Source organism: Sapajus apella, unplaced genomic scaffold (genome assembly GCF_009761245.1).
Source record: "Sapajus apella isolate SASKATOON/1434 unplaced genomic scaffold, GSC_monkey_1.0 scaffold11, whole genome shotgun sequence".
NCBI lineage: Eukaryota > Metazoa > Chordata > Mammalia > Primates > Cebidae > Sapajus > Sapajus apella.
In genome coordinates, this window is record NW_022436951.1 from 32,955,117 (window position 1) to 32,971,826 (window position 16,710).

At 40.8% G+C, this 16,710-nt stretch overlaps 1 protein-coding gene across 6 annotated transcripts in view; it reads left to right on the plus strand.

The window, feature by feature from the left end:
- The window catches only part of SEMA5A (semaphorin 5A), a 496,284-nt gene that overhangs the window by 104,745 nt on the left and 374,829 nt on the right, over window positions 1-16,710 (plus strand). For 5 of the 6 annotated variants that reach the window (XM_032279108.1, XM_032279114.1, XM_032279115.1 and 2 more), the window contains exon 2: window positions 2,506-2,601. The exons of the other annotated variant lie outside the window; for it this stretch is intronic. The gene's annotated coding sequence lies outside the window, so the exon portion shown is untranslated. The remainder of the gene's footprint in view (window positions 1-2,505; window positions 2,602-16,710) is intronic. 6 annotated transcript variants of the gene reach the window in all.

Sequence of the window (16,710 nt, forward strand, 5' to 3'; positions counted from 1 at the left end):
TCTCAAAAAAAAAAAAAAAAAAAACTTTCAACTTCCAGTCCGGAGTGAGCCTCTGGGGCTCTGTAGTTTCTTTACCTTTTGACTTTATTCTCAGTTTTCTAGAAAACATGTCAGTGATTTATGATTGATGCTTTGGCTAATCTATGACCTTGCTAGGGGAGGACAGGAGGGCTCTGCTTCTGGACCTGTGAGAACCATCGTCTGTTCCTCTAGTTTGGCTCTAACTCAAGGCCTCTGCTTTGCCGCTGTCATTTCTGCTCCTGAGTGCATGCTCCCAGGCATACATGGGTGTCCTGGTGAGCGCCCTGTCTTTCCCAGGCAAGGGCTGACCCTCAGGAGTAGAGAGTCCTGATACTGCTCACTTGGCCAAAAAGCACCAGGCTGGTAAAACATTGTTTTCACTATTGATGTAAACACAGGCAGAGTAACAACCCTTTAGGGCGGACATCCCTGAATCCTGCTGCTGGGACTGATTTCCTGTTTAGACATCAAATTCTGTAGGAAGCTGTGTTTTCCCCCAAGCCACGAGAGCTCTGTCCCATGGGTGTTGCTTTTCCACAAGGAAGGGGCTGGGTTTTGGAGTCTGGTGGATGGACCAGGACCATCTGGCCGTCCAGCCTGCGGCTGCCTGTCGTGGATTCAGCAGGGATGTCTTCTTCCTGCAGTATTTGCTCTCTGGTTGTGTCACTGATTGTGAATTCTTACAGTGTTCTTTATGGCCCCTGTCTCTTTGTCATTTAAGAGACTGACCCATATTCCGTAGGTGTGGCTTGGCTGTCCAGCTAAGGGGTCACATCACCTCATTTGTGACCTCACTGGGGGAGGCAGGAGACCTCTCAGCCCTGTTTTTAATGTAGTTCTGAGACGTGGGAACTTACAGAAATTGCCAGCTCTTCATGGCAGTAACCAGTAGATCTGTCAAACCTTATTATTTAAATTTCAACTCAGATCTAAACAACTACAAGGACATTTTAGTAATAATTGTGGTAAAACAGATTTTAGGGCTGGAGAGAGGAAGCTTGTGCATTCAAACATGCCATTTAGTAAAGAAGTTTCAACTGACATATTTTGTTGCCACAGCCAAAGGTGATATTACTGATGTCGTGAAAAGGGAATTGGCCACTCTTAGGAATATTTCTGAGACTGAGTGTGCTTCCCCCGGCTCCTCTTTTGGCTTCAAGGATTTCCATCTGCTCCTTGTCCTGTCCAAAGGATGATGTCACGGACTTTCAAGGACTCTGCTGGGACTGGAGGGTTGGCCGTGCTGCACGATGTGAGGGTACCTGGGCTGCTGGGGCGTCTTGTGCGGGCACTTCCCAGTGTGTTGCCCTGGGTCACCCCTTGCTTACCACAAACATACCAAAGGCCCATCCTGGAGGAAGGGAGCCTCATGGAGAGGTAGTGCCACCTCGTCCTGTTCCCTCACCTCTGAGCCATAGGGCTTCTGAATTGGCACTTCAGTAGGTATAAAATTTTATAAATTTCCAGCTGCTGTCATTCAGTTCGTTTTCTGCAGGCAGATGGCCTTGGATCATGACTGAAGCCGATCGTGTGGGAATCACTGTCTAGAGGGATAGCCAGAATGTTCTGGGAAGTTCCTCCCCCTGTTTCCCCTTCATCAGGGTGGGGAGGAAGAACGTCAGGGTGTTTCACATTTATTGCAGCCAGAGGCTGCCACCTGGGAAGAAAAAAGAGAAACTAGATGAACGAAGAGAACAGAAAAAAGCACGAGCACTGAAGTGCAGAATTTGACGTCACAGGCGTCCTTCACCGATGATGAACACATTTCTCTTACGGACAATTGGTGGAAAGTCACCTATTTTTCAGCTTCTGGTGTACACGTTTTTGGAGGCTGGTGTTTTGTGGTCGTCTTTCCATACAATGTGACAACATCAAGTTTTCAGAATGTTTATATATTAAATTGAATGAAGAGATTGGACAGATTTACTTGGTTTTGGTAAAGGGGCTTGTTTTTCATGATTTATAATTCTTTTTCCTATAAGACCTCATCATTGGACACCTAATAATATGTAAATAAAAATACAAACTCAAATTTCTAGCAAATTTGTGCTACTGCCTTTATCTCCTGTTTTTGAAATGCATTGCATAAGGTACCATATGTTCCAAAAAATGGAATGAAAGTGTCATCATGAAATGGACACATTCATATAATAAATCTTCATTTAATTTCAGACTGCTTAAGATAATTTAAATGGGTTTGAAATAATGATTCCTTTCGATGTATCGTGAGAGTTATTTCATCTGTTAACAGCATTTAAATGTTGATTTCTTCTTTTCTGAAGAAAAAAATACCTCAGTGCACATGATCATAAAATAGGGTAGCATAATTGTGATGCCAAGCTGTCACTGCTCTAAGTCCTACATGGGTAAAGCAGCTTATGCTGATCATTCAGGCCATTAATGGAACTTCATGAAATTCATAACCGATGACCACACCCCCTTTTAAAATGGGTTGACAGGGTCTCTCTCTTTTCTTTTTTGAAGTGTTGGTGTATGAGACTTGGGCTGGCGTGCCCACATGGTGTGGAGTCTGTGTGATTCATGACTGAGGAAACCCGGCCTCCACCCTCTCTCTCCTTGGTAAGTGAGACAATGAAACGGGAAGCGACGAGACCAAAAAAATTACAGATTGAAATATTTTGATAACTTGTGAGCTTTACCTCTCTTATTAAAAACGAGAGTGGGCTGGGCATGATGGCTTAGGCCTGTAATCCCAGCACTTTGAGGCTGAGGCAGGCAGATCACCTGAGGTCAGAAATTCCAGCCTGGTCACATGGTAAAACCCCATCTCTACTAAAAACACAAAAATTAGCCTGGCGTGGTGGTGCGTGCCTGTAATCCCAGCTACTCAGGAGGCTGAAACCCTAGGATTGCTTGAACCCGGGAGGCGGAGGTTGCAGTGAGCCAGGTTGCGCGCCACTGCACTACTCCAGCCTGGGCAATAAGAGCAAAACTCTGTCTCAAAAAAAAAAAAAAAAAAAAAAAAAAAAAGGAAAAAAATGAGAGAAAATGAGCAAGCTTTTAGATACAGAAATCTGTCAAATAAAGCGATTTCGGGCTTATGCCACCACTGCATCACTCAGGAACCCGAAGACCTGAAAATGCTTAGATGCTTCTTAGCATCTTCTGCCTTGCAGTATGGCTGCCCGTCAGGTTTCGGTTTTGTCTCCTGCGGTTACTTCTGTGCTCTCTCCTTCCACTTATTTGCAGTGCGTACCACTGTCATCTCACTTCCTCTTCTGGGACCTTCTGCAGTGCCCTGCGCCTGCTAGGTTAGTGCTAAACCTCTCATGATCCTCTCAGGGATCCTCCTGGTCAGGCCTGCACACAGCTTCCTCATTCCTGTGGCCCTGGGGCAGTGCGGGGACTGGCCCCCCATTTCACAGTGGTCTGTCCACACCACCAATCGTGCTTGTTTGGATCCTCCGGAGGCCGGCTCAGATATGCTGTCTTCACTGGAGCCTTTCTTAAGCACTTTAGACCTAAGCGTTGCCATGAGTTTTAGGGAGACTAGCAGAGAGGGAGGGGTGAAGGGGGATAGAGGGCTAGTGGTCTGGGAGAGGAACAAGTAAGATGAGGGAAGGTGACAGTCTCATTCCAAATACTAGCACTGCAAAGACACTACTGTTGTTAATAAACTTCTTCGTTTTTCTCCCTAACTAAACTACCACCTCATGGTGGACAGGCTTATATTTCTTCCCAATTCCCAAAGTGCTTTGCTGATTTTAGAGAATCCAGAGATTTTCTGAATAATTGGTGACCATTCCAGCCTTCGGATTTATGGGTTCCCAGTTCCTGTTTTCTTCCATGAGGAAGGCTAAATGGGTCTTATAGTTGGGCCCTCTGTATAGATGTATAGATATGCTCGGCTGAGATGAGAGATTCTCCTGTGTAGTCCTTACGTTTTGTGGAAGAAGAAACTGAGATCTGCATTGTGCATGCTTCTCTAGCCCAGTAGATTCAGGTTCACATAGTGTCTTAACTGGACCCCCCCGTTCCCTCTTCCATGGAGAACCACAGCATGTGAGAGCTGGAAGAACCACCACGTGGAGGCTATGCTGGCTTGCTGTGGATGGTCAGCAGTCATCATGATATAATGGAAAGAGTTATTAGCTAATGTAAGTCTTCACTGCGTGCCAGGCCGTGCGCTAAGTGAGATGTTTTCAACAATCATGACAACCTTTCAGGCTTGTATTCTTATGGTTACTGTTTTAAAGATGAGGAAATGGAAGCACGAAGAGTTTAAGTAATCTGCCTGAGATTTGCAGTGAGTTAGGGGCAGAGCTGGGATTTGATTCCATCTTCTTAACCTTTACACAAAACTGCCTCTTAGCACTAAGAATGCCTCCCTAGAATAAGAACAGACGTATATTATATTTTTATTCCTTACTGGAAATACTCAGACCTGTATAGAGAAGCTCAGAAGAGATATTAAGAAGTCAGTAAGATTACTGTTTTTTCAAAACAGTAATCTAAATCAAGAATTGGTGAAATTTTTCTAAAAAGCGTGAGACAACATTTTAGTGCTTACAGGCCATAGCGCCTCTGTTGCATCACTCTGCCATTGTAATATGAAAACAGTCATAGATAGGTAAGTGAATGGGCATAGCAGTGTTACAATAAAACTTTATTACAAAGACAGGTGGCAGGCTGGATTTGGCCTGCAGGCTAAGTAGCTTTCTGAGCTGTGATTAACATGATCTTTGCAGTGCTGAAGATCTCATAGTGTAGTGAATGAGAGTGTTTCAGTGGACAGTAGTTATGAGTCCCTCAGTTCAATTTATCTGAGATGCTTGGATTTTAATTATAACAAATTTTAATGAAGTCTATTGTAACTGCAAACCTTAAACCTTGAAGTAGGTCATTTGATGTCCTACTGCTTGACATAGTCCGTATGTCCCACATATTTTAGTCTAAGTCCCACCTAAACTACAGCTTTTCTCAAATTAGGGCCTCATAAATATTATTTTCTTGATAATTTGTTAGGCTGCTGTGTATAACTCATTTATAAAATAAGTTTAGATAGTACTTCCTACTTTGGTTTTTATATAGTTTCTAAATGTGACACTGTTAGTGTGCATCCATATACGTACTGCCTATTATATATATTAGAGTAAACATGCAATCCCCTTGGGCTGTCTGATAAAATTATGTCGAACAAAAATGTTCTGGTCCCGAATATCCCTCTTTTATTATAAGCAAAGACAGAGTTTGAACAGGATTGACATACTTAAATCATGAAATAACATGGCAGTACCCTTTACCACATAAACACAATGAGATATGTTATTTTAATTTTATTTTTTTATTACAAAAGGATAGTTATGACACTTAAAGGCATATTTAACTCTCTACCATTTACAAAGATTGGAAAAGAAAACTGAAAGATCAATTAATTTGTGTTTCTTTAAGCAATTGAAGCAAGGAAAGGTTGTACTCATTCATTCATTCATTCTTAGAAATCTATAACTGCAGCAAACTCAAGAGCATGGTAGATACAGCACAAGTTTTGGAGATGTGCCTTTATCAGGGAGCCACTGGTCCCTCGGTACTTACTCCATGTGTCATGGCAAAGTGTGCTTCACTTTAATAGCAATGACATAAAAAATAAAATTCTGATCATAAAAGTAATGGCAAGCTATCCTTGACACCTTATTAACTGAAAAAGCAAATTGCGGAATAATATATTTAATATAATCCCATTTCTCTTAAAAATACACAGACATGCACAATCTCTATACACAAGTTCATGTGTATTATAAAGTCTACTAGAATATATATTAATGTATAGCAAACTCTAAACAGAGATTGTCTCTGGAGTACAGGTGTTTGCACTTTATCATCTGTGTGATCACTAATATTTTCAGGAGTATTGTTATTTTTGCGATTAAAAAATAAAAATACATGAATGTAGTGAATGTTCATTATTGAAAATATATAAAAGAAGGGGAAAATTCAACTATAATGCCTCTATCGACAACAATTATAGATGGCATTTAATGTAGTCTTTTACGTGATATTTTTGATAAACAGTTAATGGATTTGAGATAATGCTAGACGTAGAATTCTGCATACTGCTTTTTTACTTATACATACTTTCTTATGTTATTGCAAATTGAAGAAAAACTCCTCATTTTAAGCATGTGTAATATTCCATCATATAAAGGAGCTGTTATGTCAAAAGAGATCTGTTCCTGCTCTCTTCTGCAGAACACATGTTGTTTCCAGTCCACAAAAGCCATAGACCATGCTGAAATGAATATGAGAAGGGTCGTTGGGAGCCTTCACACACCTGAGTTCCAATCCTGCTTTCCCGCTTTGTGCAGGTCGCTGTACTTGCTGCATGAAGTACATGCTTCAAACACCATAGCAGTTGTTATTATAAAGCTTTCTTTTAACTGAGGGTTAATTCATTAGCTCAGAAGAACTATAGTTGATTTACTACATAAAACCCGGGGAGTCATAAAAGTCTGCCTGTTGGCTTTGTAAAAGCATTGTAGATATTTATGCTTCATTTATATGTTGGAGAATTTGTTTTGCTAAAAGTCACTCATTTTGAGTATCATTATTAATTGTTTTGGTCAATTTGATAATATTCATGTTTTTATATGTTTCATTTTTTGCTCATTGTGTTACTTTGCTAATCTTGTTTCAAGTGATAATTAGATATTCTGGGTTGAAGAGAGAGAAAGAGAGGAGGAAGGAGGGAGGGAGGGAAAGAGAGAGAGACACAGACAGAGAGACAGAGAGAGAGAAAGAGAAACAAACATGTATGAGAATTATTTGTCCAGATGGTATAAGTGTTTAGCTATAGAGAATCAACGTTTTTCTTACAGATTGTAAGACTTAATTTTTAAGAATATTAACTAATTATTACATTGTTTTTTCCCTATTTCATTTCCTTGTTTACTTTATCCTTTTAAATTTAAACAAGTTTATTTTAGTGACATCAGAATTTTTCTTGATAATGATTTAAATCAGTGCTTAGGAATTTAATAAAACATTTTCATCTATAAAATGGGAATAGTAAAAATATTAACAAAAATGTCTTTACTTTCTCCTGATCTTATTAAAAATATTTAACTGGTTAATTCAGGAAGAGATATTTAAAATGTAGGTTTGCTTTTTATAATCTTCTTAATGTTTTATTCTGCCTCTCTTTGTCCTTACTGAAAAAAATCAATCCCCAATTGTAATGTATTGTGAATGTTCAGACAATAATATTTGTACAAGTGGGAGAAAATCCCAGCTGGGCACTTCTCCTTCCTACAAATAGAGACCTAGTTTAGAACCAGACAACCTCAGTTTTTTCATTCTTTTATTCATTCTTCTTTGTTAGGGAGAAGGTAACTTTCATATTTTAAGATTGTATACAGCTTACGCCTATATTTTTGCAACTGTATTTCATTTTGTAAAAAATTCATACAACTTGACCCATTATATTGACCATGATTAAATCATAATCACAGTGCTTTGCTTTTTGGCCCATTCTTGTACCTAACTTTGGTACAAGTTTTTAGGTATTTGCATGAAATGTTACATGGTGGGTATGGAAGACCAAGTTAAATCTGTTCAAATCACATACGTATGGTTTGATGTCCTCATTTGTGCAGTCTCCAGCACTGACCTAAAATATTAATTTGTTGTGATGTACATACAATAATGTTAAGGATAGGAGTTCCAAAAGATTGAAACTAGATCTCGCTTTCTGAGATTCACACTCATCTGACTTTGGACAGGTCGGACCAAGACTCAGCCCTCAGTCTTTACTTTTCTTGATTTTGTTGGATTTCTTGGCTATAAAATAAGGAAAGTGAGAGGACATAGGTTTGGGTGTCGTAATAGGTAATGAAGGATTTAAACTAGTTACAGAGACCAAATATGAAAAAACAAAACAAAACACTGCCTGCTAGTTGCTGACAGTGCTTCTTTTGGTGCCACTTTCCTGACAGAAATTTTATTTTGTGGGATTTTGAGTGCATCTCTATGTGTATTGTTGATAGGAAGTACACGCTTGCTTAAACATGCTGAGTGGTTGTAATTTGGGATAAAGGTTTAGCCTGTCATTCTTAATAATGTCAGAAATACCAGGGCTGTAGACAGCACTCCTTAGTTCCATCCTATTGTGTAGTCAGCGTGATGGAAAATCTCTGTGAGGCCATCCAGAAAGGCCCGTGCAGAGCTGATCTGTTTTGTCACAAGCATTTCACTCCACTTACCGAAGTTCACTGACGGAATTGTCGGCTTCCATTATCCCCATTAGAATGCATTGGAATTCCCCATTATGGAACTTGGGAAATCTTGCCTCTCTCTCTTTCTCTCTGTTCTCTGCTGTTTGAGATGTGGGCCTTTTCCCCTCTTGTGTTTAGATGAATGTCTGCCAAGTGTGTTATCTTCCTGAAGGTCACCAGCTTTATGGCTACTATAAATATTTGTGAATCACAGCTGTGCGGTGAAGTTCAGAATTCATTTTCTTTCCTTAGTTTTGTGATTGAGTGAGGCTGGGAGGGGTGGATGTGTGCTGTTTTTTCTCAGACACCCATTAGAGGGGCAGATGTGTGTGGGGTTAATTGCTTGGATTTGAAGATTTACATGTGCGCGTAAGGGCACTGCCCTCTCGATGACACTGTGTGTAAGATCTTTTTTTGGCAGAACTTTCCTAAGGGCATAATAATGACCCCATGTTTGGATCTTTGGATTTCACGGGACTTTGGGGATTTTCCTGCACTGTGGTTTTCAGATCAGAGTACTGGAGAGGCGTCTAGCTGCAGGGCCACAGACCTAATCAGTTCATGCTTTATCTAGCAGAGCTTTCCATGGGGGTTTCCTGTGTGTTGTGTCTCTTTGAGCCTCCCAGGCCACAAAGGGATCAGAGTCATTTTGGTTCCTTTGTTTTTGTTTAAACCCTGAGCAGTAACCACAGTTGGTTAAACCAAAGCAGAAAAAGCAAAGGTTGGAAAGTTGGTTGGGAGATTCTGGGAAGTAAATGCCACCATATTTTCGTATAGCAGTATTTAAGAATAGTGCACTTACATTTTCAGTTCTGAGGAATTAGGTGGGTTGATCTAAGTTGTTTATCGTAGCATGGGCTTTTTTGTAGTACATATAAATTGGGGTACCCATCTCACAGCTCAGGGGTCACATAGTTTTTGAGAATTGTTCCTCTTTATTCGATTGCAGACCACCTCCTCACTACAGTGATGCTTTAAAGGTGAGGTACGTATTCAAGTGGGGCAATCACAATACCCCAGCTGGTGTCCATTCTGATTTAATCTGATGGAGACTCTTTACCCAAGTTTGGCCAAGCTGTATCCCATTCCTTTGCTCCTACAGCACCTAAGCAGTTATTTCCTTTCTTTCCTGTATAATCGTTTTTTATTTTCCCCTCTATGCTGTTTTTATTTCAATAGGAATGGAAATATCTACCATCTTAAGAAAAATTGGACCTGTGCCCTCTAATTTCCTCTTTAGTTATCACGCATTTCTCTCCTCTTTGCTAAAAAAGCTTTGTTTAAAGTGCTTGCCTGAACTTGTTGTCATCATTTCTGCCTTTTTATTGCCTTTTGAGCCCACTCTGACCCCTCAGTCATTCCTTCAGCACTGCCTAGTCAAGATCACCCATCACCGCCATGTTGCTAAATCCAGCAGTTGAGGCTCAGCCATCATCATGCTTAACAGTTAACAGCTTTTATACATACCATCAATCCTTCTCACCTCCTTGACATACTTTCTCTACCTGGCTTTAGGATGCTGCATTTCACTGGCCTGACCTCATATCTCTGGGCTTTGCCTTTGAGCCTCAAATGGTATCTCACTGCCATCCAAGCATTGGAGTCCCATAAGGTTCAATGCCTGGACCTTGTCTCTTTTCCCACCATTGTCACCATTTGGAAATCTCTTCCAGTCTCATGGCTTCAGTACCATTTGCACACTAATTACTCTCACATGTCTATCTCCAGCCAAAACCTATCCTCTAAGCTCCAGAATTAAATATGTATACAACTGTCTATTTAACTTGACAACCGGATGTCTAATTTATGTTTTCAAATTAAGCATGTCCAAACTGACCTCTTCTCTCCCCACAACCTCTAGCCATACCCTTCTGTAGAGTTCCTCACTTTATTATTGGCAAGTCCAGTCTTAGACTTGCTCAAGCTGAAACAGAATAATATTTGACTATTCTCTTTCTCTGTCACCCCACACTCCAGCTGTCAACAAATTTTATCGTTGTTGGTTATTTGTTCAACACATATCCAAAATATTACCTCTTCTCAGCACCGTCACTGCTCCCTGCCTCAGCTGAGCTCCCAGCAACTTGGTCCCTGTGAGTGCCCAGGTCTTGTGGCCGTCTCCCTGCTGCTGCTCTTGTGCCTCCCTCGTCTGCTCTCCACACAATGACCAGACAGGCCCTCTGCTTAGATCCTCCAGCAGCTGCTGCCTTATTCAGATGGAAAGGCAGCATCCTCACCTGGCCCTCCAGGCACCACGTGACCCTTCTTTGTCCTCATCCTCTGTCTTTCTCTCCCAAGCACACCTCACTTTATTAAGAGTCCTTCACCTTATTAATGGCAAGTCCAGTCTTCCACTTGCTCAGGCTGAAACAGTTGGAACAATATTTTTAGCTACACTGGCCTCCTTGCTCTCCCTGGAAAGGAGTAGCCACATTCCTCTCTGTGTTTTCATACTGACTCCTTTCTATGCCTGCAACATCCTTTACCTGAAGATCCCCGAAGGTAGCTCCTTGTCCTATGTCAGGTTTATTCACCTGCTACCTTCTTAGGAGACATTCCTGATCAAATGATTAGAATGGAAACAGTATCCCTACTATTCTCTGTTTTCCTTCTCTGCTTTATTGCATTTATTCCAAAGAACTTAGCAGTCTAATACATGAGATATTTAGTTTATCAATTTTATGTAACTTCTATCCTCCCTCCTCATGTAAGCTCCGCCCTGCCAGGGATTTTGCTTATTTTGATCAATCACTGCTCCATTCCTAGGCTAGGTAAGGGACTAGTATGTAATAAGATGTCAATCGTTATTTGTTGAGTAGATGGATTGATTGATGGATTTTTATGGGACTTTTTGAGTTGCATGAGTAATACCATATTTCTAATTTGGACACTGAGCTGGAAGGCTATGAGGTTAGCTAAGAAAAGAGGAATGGGATTCTTCCTCCCCACCCCCAATCAGAGATTCATGCATTTGGCATAGTTTCCCCCACATCGTTCAGTGGGTAGATATTTGCTCATTGACCAGTTCTCAGCTAATCTGTTTCCTTCTCCACAAACCTTTCTCTCCCTTCTCCATGGCCAGATGAATAAAGTGGCACTCCCTCTGTGTCCCCACACTCCTGTGCACATCCCTGCAATGGAAATTTGAAGTCAGATTTGTCGTAGTATTTTGTAAATACATATAGTCCTTCATCTTCACACTGTGAAGTCCTTGGCTCGATGATTGCATCTGTCTTCCCAGTATTTAACACTCTGGCACGTAATAAGCACCAAATACATACATGTTATTTAATGAAGTGATTCAGATGGAAATATTGTAAAATATAACTTCTCTAATGGTCCTTAAGGGTGTGATGAAATGTGCTCCACTAGCCTTCTGATTGTGCTATATTTAAGAAGTTTATTGCATAATTTTACAATAATTAAATAATTATATTTGCTGTAGCCATTATAGACTGTCCCCATATTGTCCAGCTGGGGCCATTCATTTTACTGCTTTCTCAAATAGTCTTTGCTGTTTTCCAGTATAACTGAACATCGCTTTGTGTGTACCAAAGAAAGGAAAGACTGTGAGATCCTCCTAAAGTCTGTTTCTTATAAATGGTTATGTATGAGTTGTAGAGGAGAACAGAAAAGGAAGGTGAGGTTTTCAAATAGCACTAAGACTGAAACTCACATGGCTGCTTTCCTGCATGGTAGGATTTGATATCACTTCCTTCCTGGCATCTGAAGTTTCTTAAAGTGAGCATTTGAACACTATCAGTATTATGGTGGAATTTCATAGTATCATCTTCAAGGAGTACGTATTAAACATAAAAATAGTGCGGGACAGCATGACTATCAGGTTGTGGGGTGAGCCAAGCTCAGAAGACTGAAATCGTATTTCCTGTAACATAGTTACCTGGACGTACATGTCCAGAGGACAGCAGTAATGTTTAAGAGTATCTGCCTTGCTCTGAGCACAGTTCAGGGTCAGCTGGATGGATGGAAAGATAGGTAGATAGAATTGAATATATGTGTGTGTGTGTGTGTGTGTAATATATTTAGATAGAGTTGAATAAACATAAAGATAGAATATCTACCTATATAAGTGTATATATATAAATAATATAGAGATAGATAAATAGATATAGAGATAGATAGACATAGCCTTATCACTGGTTGCACCCTAGTGCATTAGCTGCACTGGGACAGGGTTAAAATTCATGTGATCTATATCTGAATCAGTATACTCAAACCCAGCTATGTAACTTAATTATGAATTTGTGGCAAATTAGTGGTAGGCTGCTGAGGGATCCACCTACTAAAGGAAAACTGCAGCCTAGGTAGCACTGTTTAAATAAGAACTTTTCACTAACTTGGTGCTACATGCACATGTGTGACTGTGGACACACAAACACACGTGCACACAAACATACACACACACACACACACACACACACACACACACAGTATGGAGAGTCACTCACCTTCCTTACATCCCTGAAGATATAACTGTGCCTTGTTGCTGGTGTGTTTCTGGCTGAGAGCAGCAGATGCGATGTATTCATGAGCCTGGCACAGGGATGAGGCAGCCTGGCACAAGAAGGTAGAGTGTTAGAGAAGCAGGAGAAGGACAGCATGTTTCCTACGTCAGTGCTCAGCCTGGAACATCACCAGAGAACCAACATATCCTTCGATAGGCAGGCCTATTGCTTTTCTCCCAAATCACTGTCATTTTGGTATATTTTCCTGAAATTCTTTTCTTCTTAACTCAACTTGATATGTGGTTATAGGTTAACTTTATCATTCTGCTGTAGTATGTTCTAGGAGTTGATTTTATTTTATTTTTCTTCTCCTGGGACAGAATCTTGCTCTGTCACCCAGGCTGGAGTGCAGTGGTGTGATCTCTGCTCACTGCAATCTCTGCCTTCCAGGTTCAAGTGATTCTCCTCCCTCACCCTCCCAAGGAGCTGGAATTACAGGCACCCACCACTGTGTGTGCTGTTTGTATTTTTAGTGGAAACAGGTTTTTACCATGTTAGTCAGACTGGTCTTGAACTACTGACCTCGTGATACACCTGCCTCAGCCTCCCAAAGTGCTGGGATCACAGGTGTGAATCACCATGCCCTGCCAATTTCATTTTCAAAAATAACTTTATGTTTTATGTACTGGACTATATTCTTTTAATATTATTTTATAAACCAGGTATATAAAAGGTCTATGTAAAGGTCTCAGAAATTTCTTCTGGAACATCATAATATTAGCAGCAATAAAAAAGTGAATTATGACAGTGCGACTCAGTGTAAGTCTCTGATTACAATATTAAGTGTCTTGTATGTTTCCTAACTTTGACTCTTATTTTCTTGCTAATTTTTTGTCTTTAAGGCAGATCATGTACAAAGTAATTATTGTTTCCTTGAGCAAATACTAAATGATTAGATACACCCGAAACAAACATTTCTAATCACCTGTGCTTGATTTGTGACGCCTTTATTGATCTGGAATGGCTTTTCTTGTCTTTTTTCAAGCATGTGCCAGCTCCCCAAGTGTAGAGAAATGGAATGTAGCTAATCGTGGGTCACCTCCACGGGCCTGCGGTCGTCATCTCTGTTTGGATCCAAAGGAGGACTGGAACATGTTTAGGGCAAGTCATTAAACAGTTCCTTGCCATGTAGCAATGACAATACAAAAGTAATAAGGTGGATTTTCCAACATTTCCAAATCTGAAACATTTTTTGAAGCACTGGTAATAACTTGGTGATAATTCATAATGCTTATATTATTTGAGCACTTCCTGCATCCCAGACACTGCTTTTTGCCTTTCATCTTCTCAACAAGCATAAAAGTTCTAATATTATCCCCATTTAAAGGTGAGTGAACAAATTGCGGCGAGGTTAAGAAACTTGCCAAGGTCATGCTGAGGTCTCCTGCATGGCCGAGCCCGGTGGATAATATATAACTTCTTAATCCAACATGTAGTTCACCCCTTTTGTTTTCTAAAGGTCCCCAAAGGCTCCCTCATGGTAGAATATTACAGAAAAGAATTATAAAACAATAAAACCCACCTATTTTACATTTTATGGCAAAATAAAGCAGCTATAGGTCTCTCCAAATGGAATCTTGGTTTTATTTCACTGAGCTAGCAAATATTTTGAGGGTTGGAACCCACCCTCAATGTGTAATTTCCTTGCAGAAAACACATGATCAGTGGTTGATCTGAAACAAAAATCCCTCAAGGACAGACATCTGTATAAACAAATGGTGTCTCTGAAACATCTCTTCCTGTACATGGGGTCACCAAGGGCTAGTGGGCATCTCAATTAATGTCTGATTGGAAACCGTGCTTCTACTGTTGCTGTAACACGCTGTTTTTCTTGAAAATTGCGGTCAGAGTGACCATGAGAAATAACTTGCATTCTCCTTCCTCCCCAGGTATTTTTTATGTTGTTATCATACTTTAAATTCTGGGGTGCAAGTGCAGAATGTGCAGGTTTGTTACCATAGGTATACGTGTGCCATGTGGTTTGCTGCATCCGTCACCCTGTCATCTGCATTAGGTATTTCTCCTAATGCTATCCCGCCGCTATCTTTGTGAACACATGTAATGTGTGAACCTCATTTTTAGGCACTGGTGATCTACTGGTAAACATGATAGAGTGATAGAGAGGCTCCTGGCTCTCTTGGAGCATACTTTTTTTTTTTTTGAGATAGAGTCTCACTGTGTCGCCAGGCGCCAGGCTGGAGTGCAGTGGCACAATCTCAACTCACTGCAACCCCTGCTTCCCGGGTTCAAGCAATTCTCCTGCCTCAGCCTCCTGAGTAGCTGGGACTACAGGCGCGCGCCACCACGCCCAGCTAATTTTTGTATTTATAGTAGAGACGGGGTTTCACCATGTTGGCCAGGATGGTCTTGATTTCTTGACCTTGTGATCCACCCACCTCAGCCTCCCAAAGTCCTGGGATTACAGACATGAGCCACCGCGCCCGGCTGAGCATACATTTTTAATGGAAGCGTTAGACCATAAGCAATAATTGCATTCTCAATAAATAAAGTGTTGTACAGTGGCAAGTGCTATGACAAAAATTCAGATAGGTTCATGTGACGGAGAGTGAATAGGGGACAACTTTGGATTGGTTTGTGTGTAGTGGGGAAGGAGACAGTGATATGAATTGAACCCACAGAGGTGGGCAAGAGTTAGCACATATAGTGCTTTGTAAGCCGAGACATGAAACTTCTATGCCTGTTAGGGGCATTGGGAACCCTTTGGAGAAACAGTGGTAAGATATGAGTTATTTATGTTTCTAAACTGTCATGTAAATTATCAGGGTTACCACTGGGTTGGGAGAATGGATTGCAGTTTAGCTAGAGAGGAAGCAGGAAAACCAGGTTGAAGCGCTCACAGATGGTGGGGCTAGGCGTGATGGTGGCACAGATGATGGGGTTGTTAGTGGACAAGGAGAAAAGTGGATGGCTTTGGCATTTTTAGAGGTAGAGTCTGTGGTGCTCTGAGGGATTGTGCACTGGGGAGAGGGGAAGATAAATTAAAAATGAATGGGAAGTTTTAGAGCTCAGTAAGTGTGGACTATTTACTGAGACACAGAAGCCCTGAGGAGGTGTAGGTTTTGGAGGGAAAAACAACAGTTCTCTTAGGGCAATGCTAATGTCGGGTTGAAGGCTTTCATTTCTCATCTGGGTCTAGTGAGTAGACAGTTAGAGATACAAGTGTAGGCTATCGGGGAATGATTGGGAATAGAGTTGTATATTTGGGGGTCATTGCCATATTGTTAGTATATTTGAAACCCAGGGCCTCTCACCTGGGAGATGCCTCAGACATGTTTGGGGACGGTATTGGCATCTGTTGCAAAGCTCCTCAAAATATTTCATTTGATACAGTAGTGCTTTGATACTTCAGAAGTGATCTTAAAAGTGACAGAAAATCTCAAAGGTAATTCTCCTCTTGAGGGATTTCATTCAGCATCTTAGTAGCAAAATTCTCCACTGTCGTGTTGTAAAATGCCATTCTGGCTAGGGGAAATAAGATCAGACTCTTACAATGAAATATTCCATGTAAGTTCCTTTCAGCATTTATTTTGCCTTTTATTTCTCCCAATCAGCAGTTCAGGCTTCCATTCTTCTCAAAACCAGGCTCTTTCCAGTTGAGTCTTGGAAGGTGCTGAGCAAAGTAAGACATAGGCTACATAACAGTTTTTCTAGTTTTCTTAGTTACCAAATTGCCACTTTCTGACACTAAAAATTTGCTCTACAGTATTCTCATACCACACTGCTCTTTTAATTATTGTATTTTTTTTTTCCCCAGAGACCTTGGGCTGGTGAAAAGTTAGTGTCTGAGAGGCCTGCTGAGTATTTTGTCCATGTAGTTCACATTTTCAGTCAGTTCCGGCTGCAGGAGGCATACTTGTTGACTCAAGTTGAATCTCTGTGAACATTTGTGATGTGTTGGGTGAGGGGCTCTT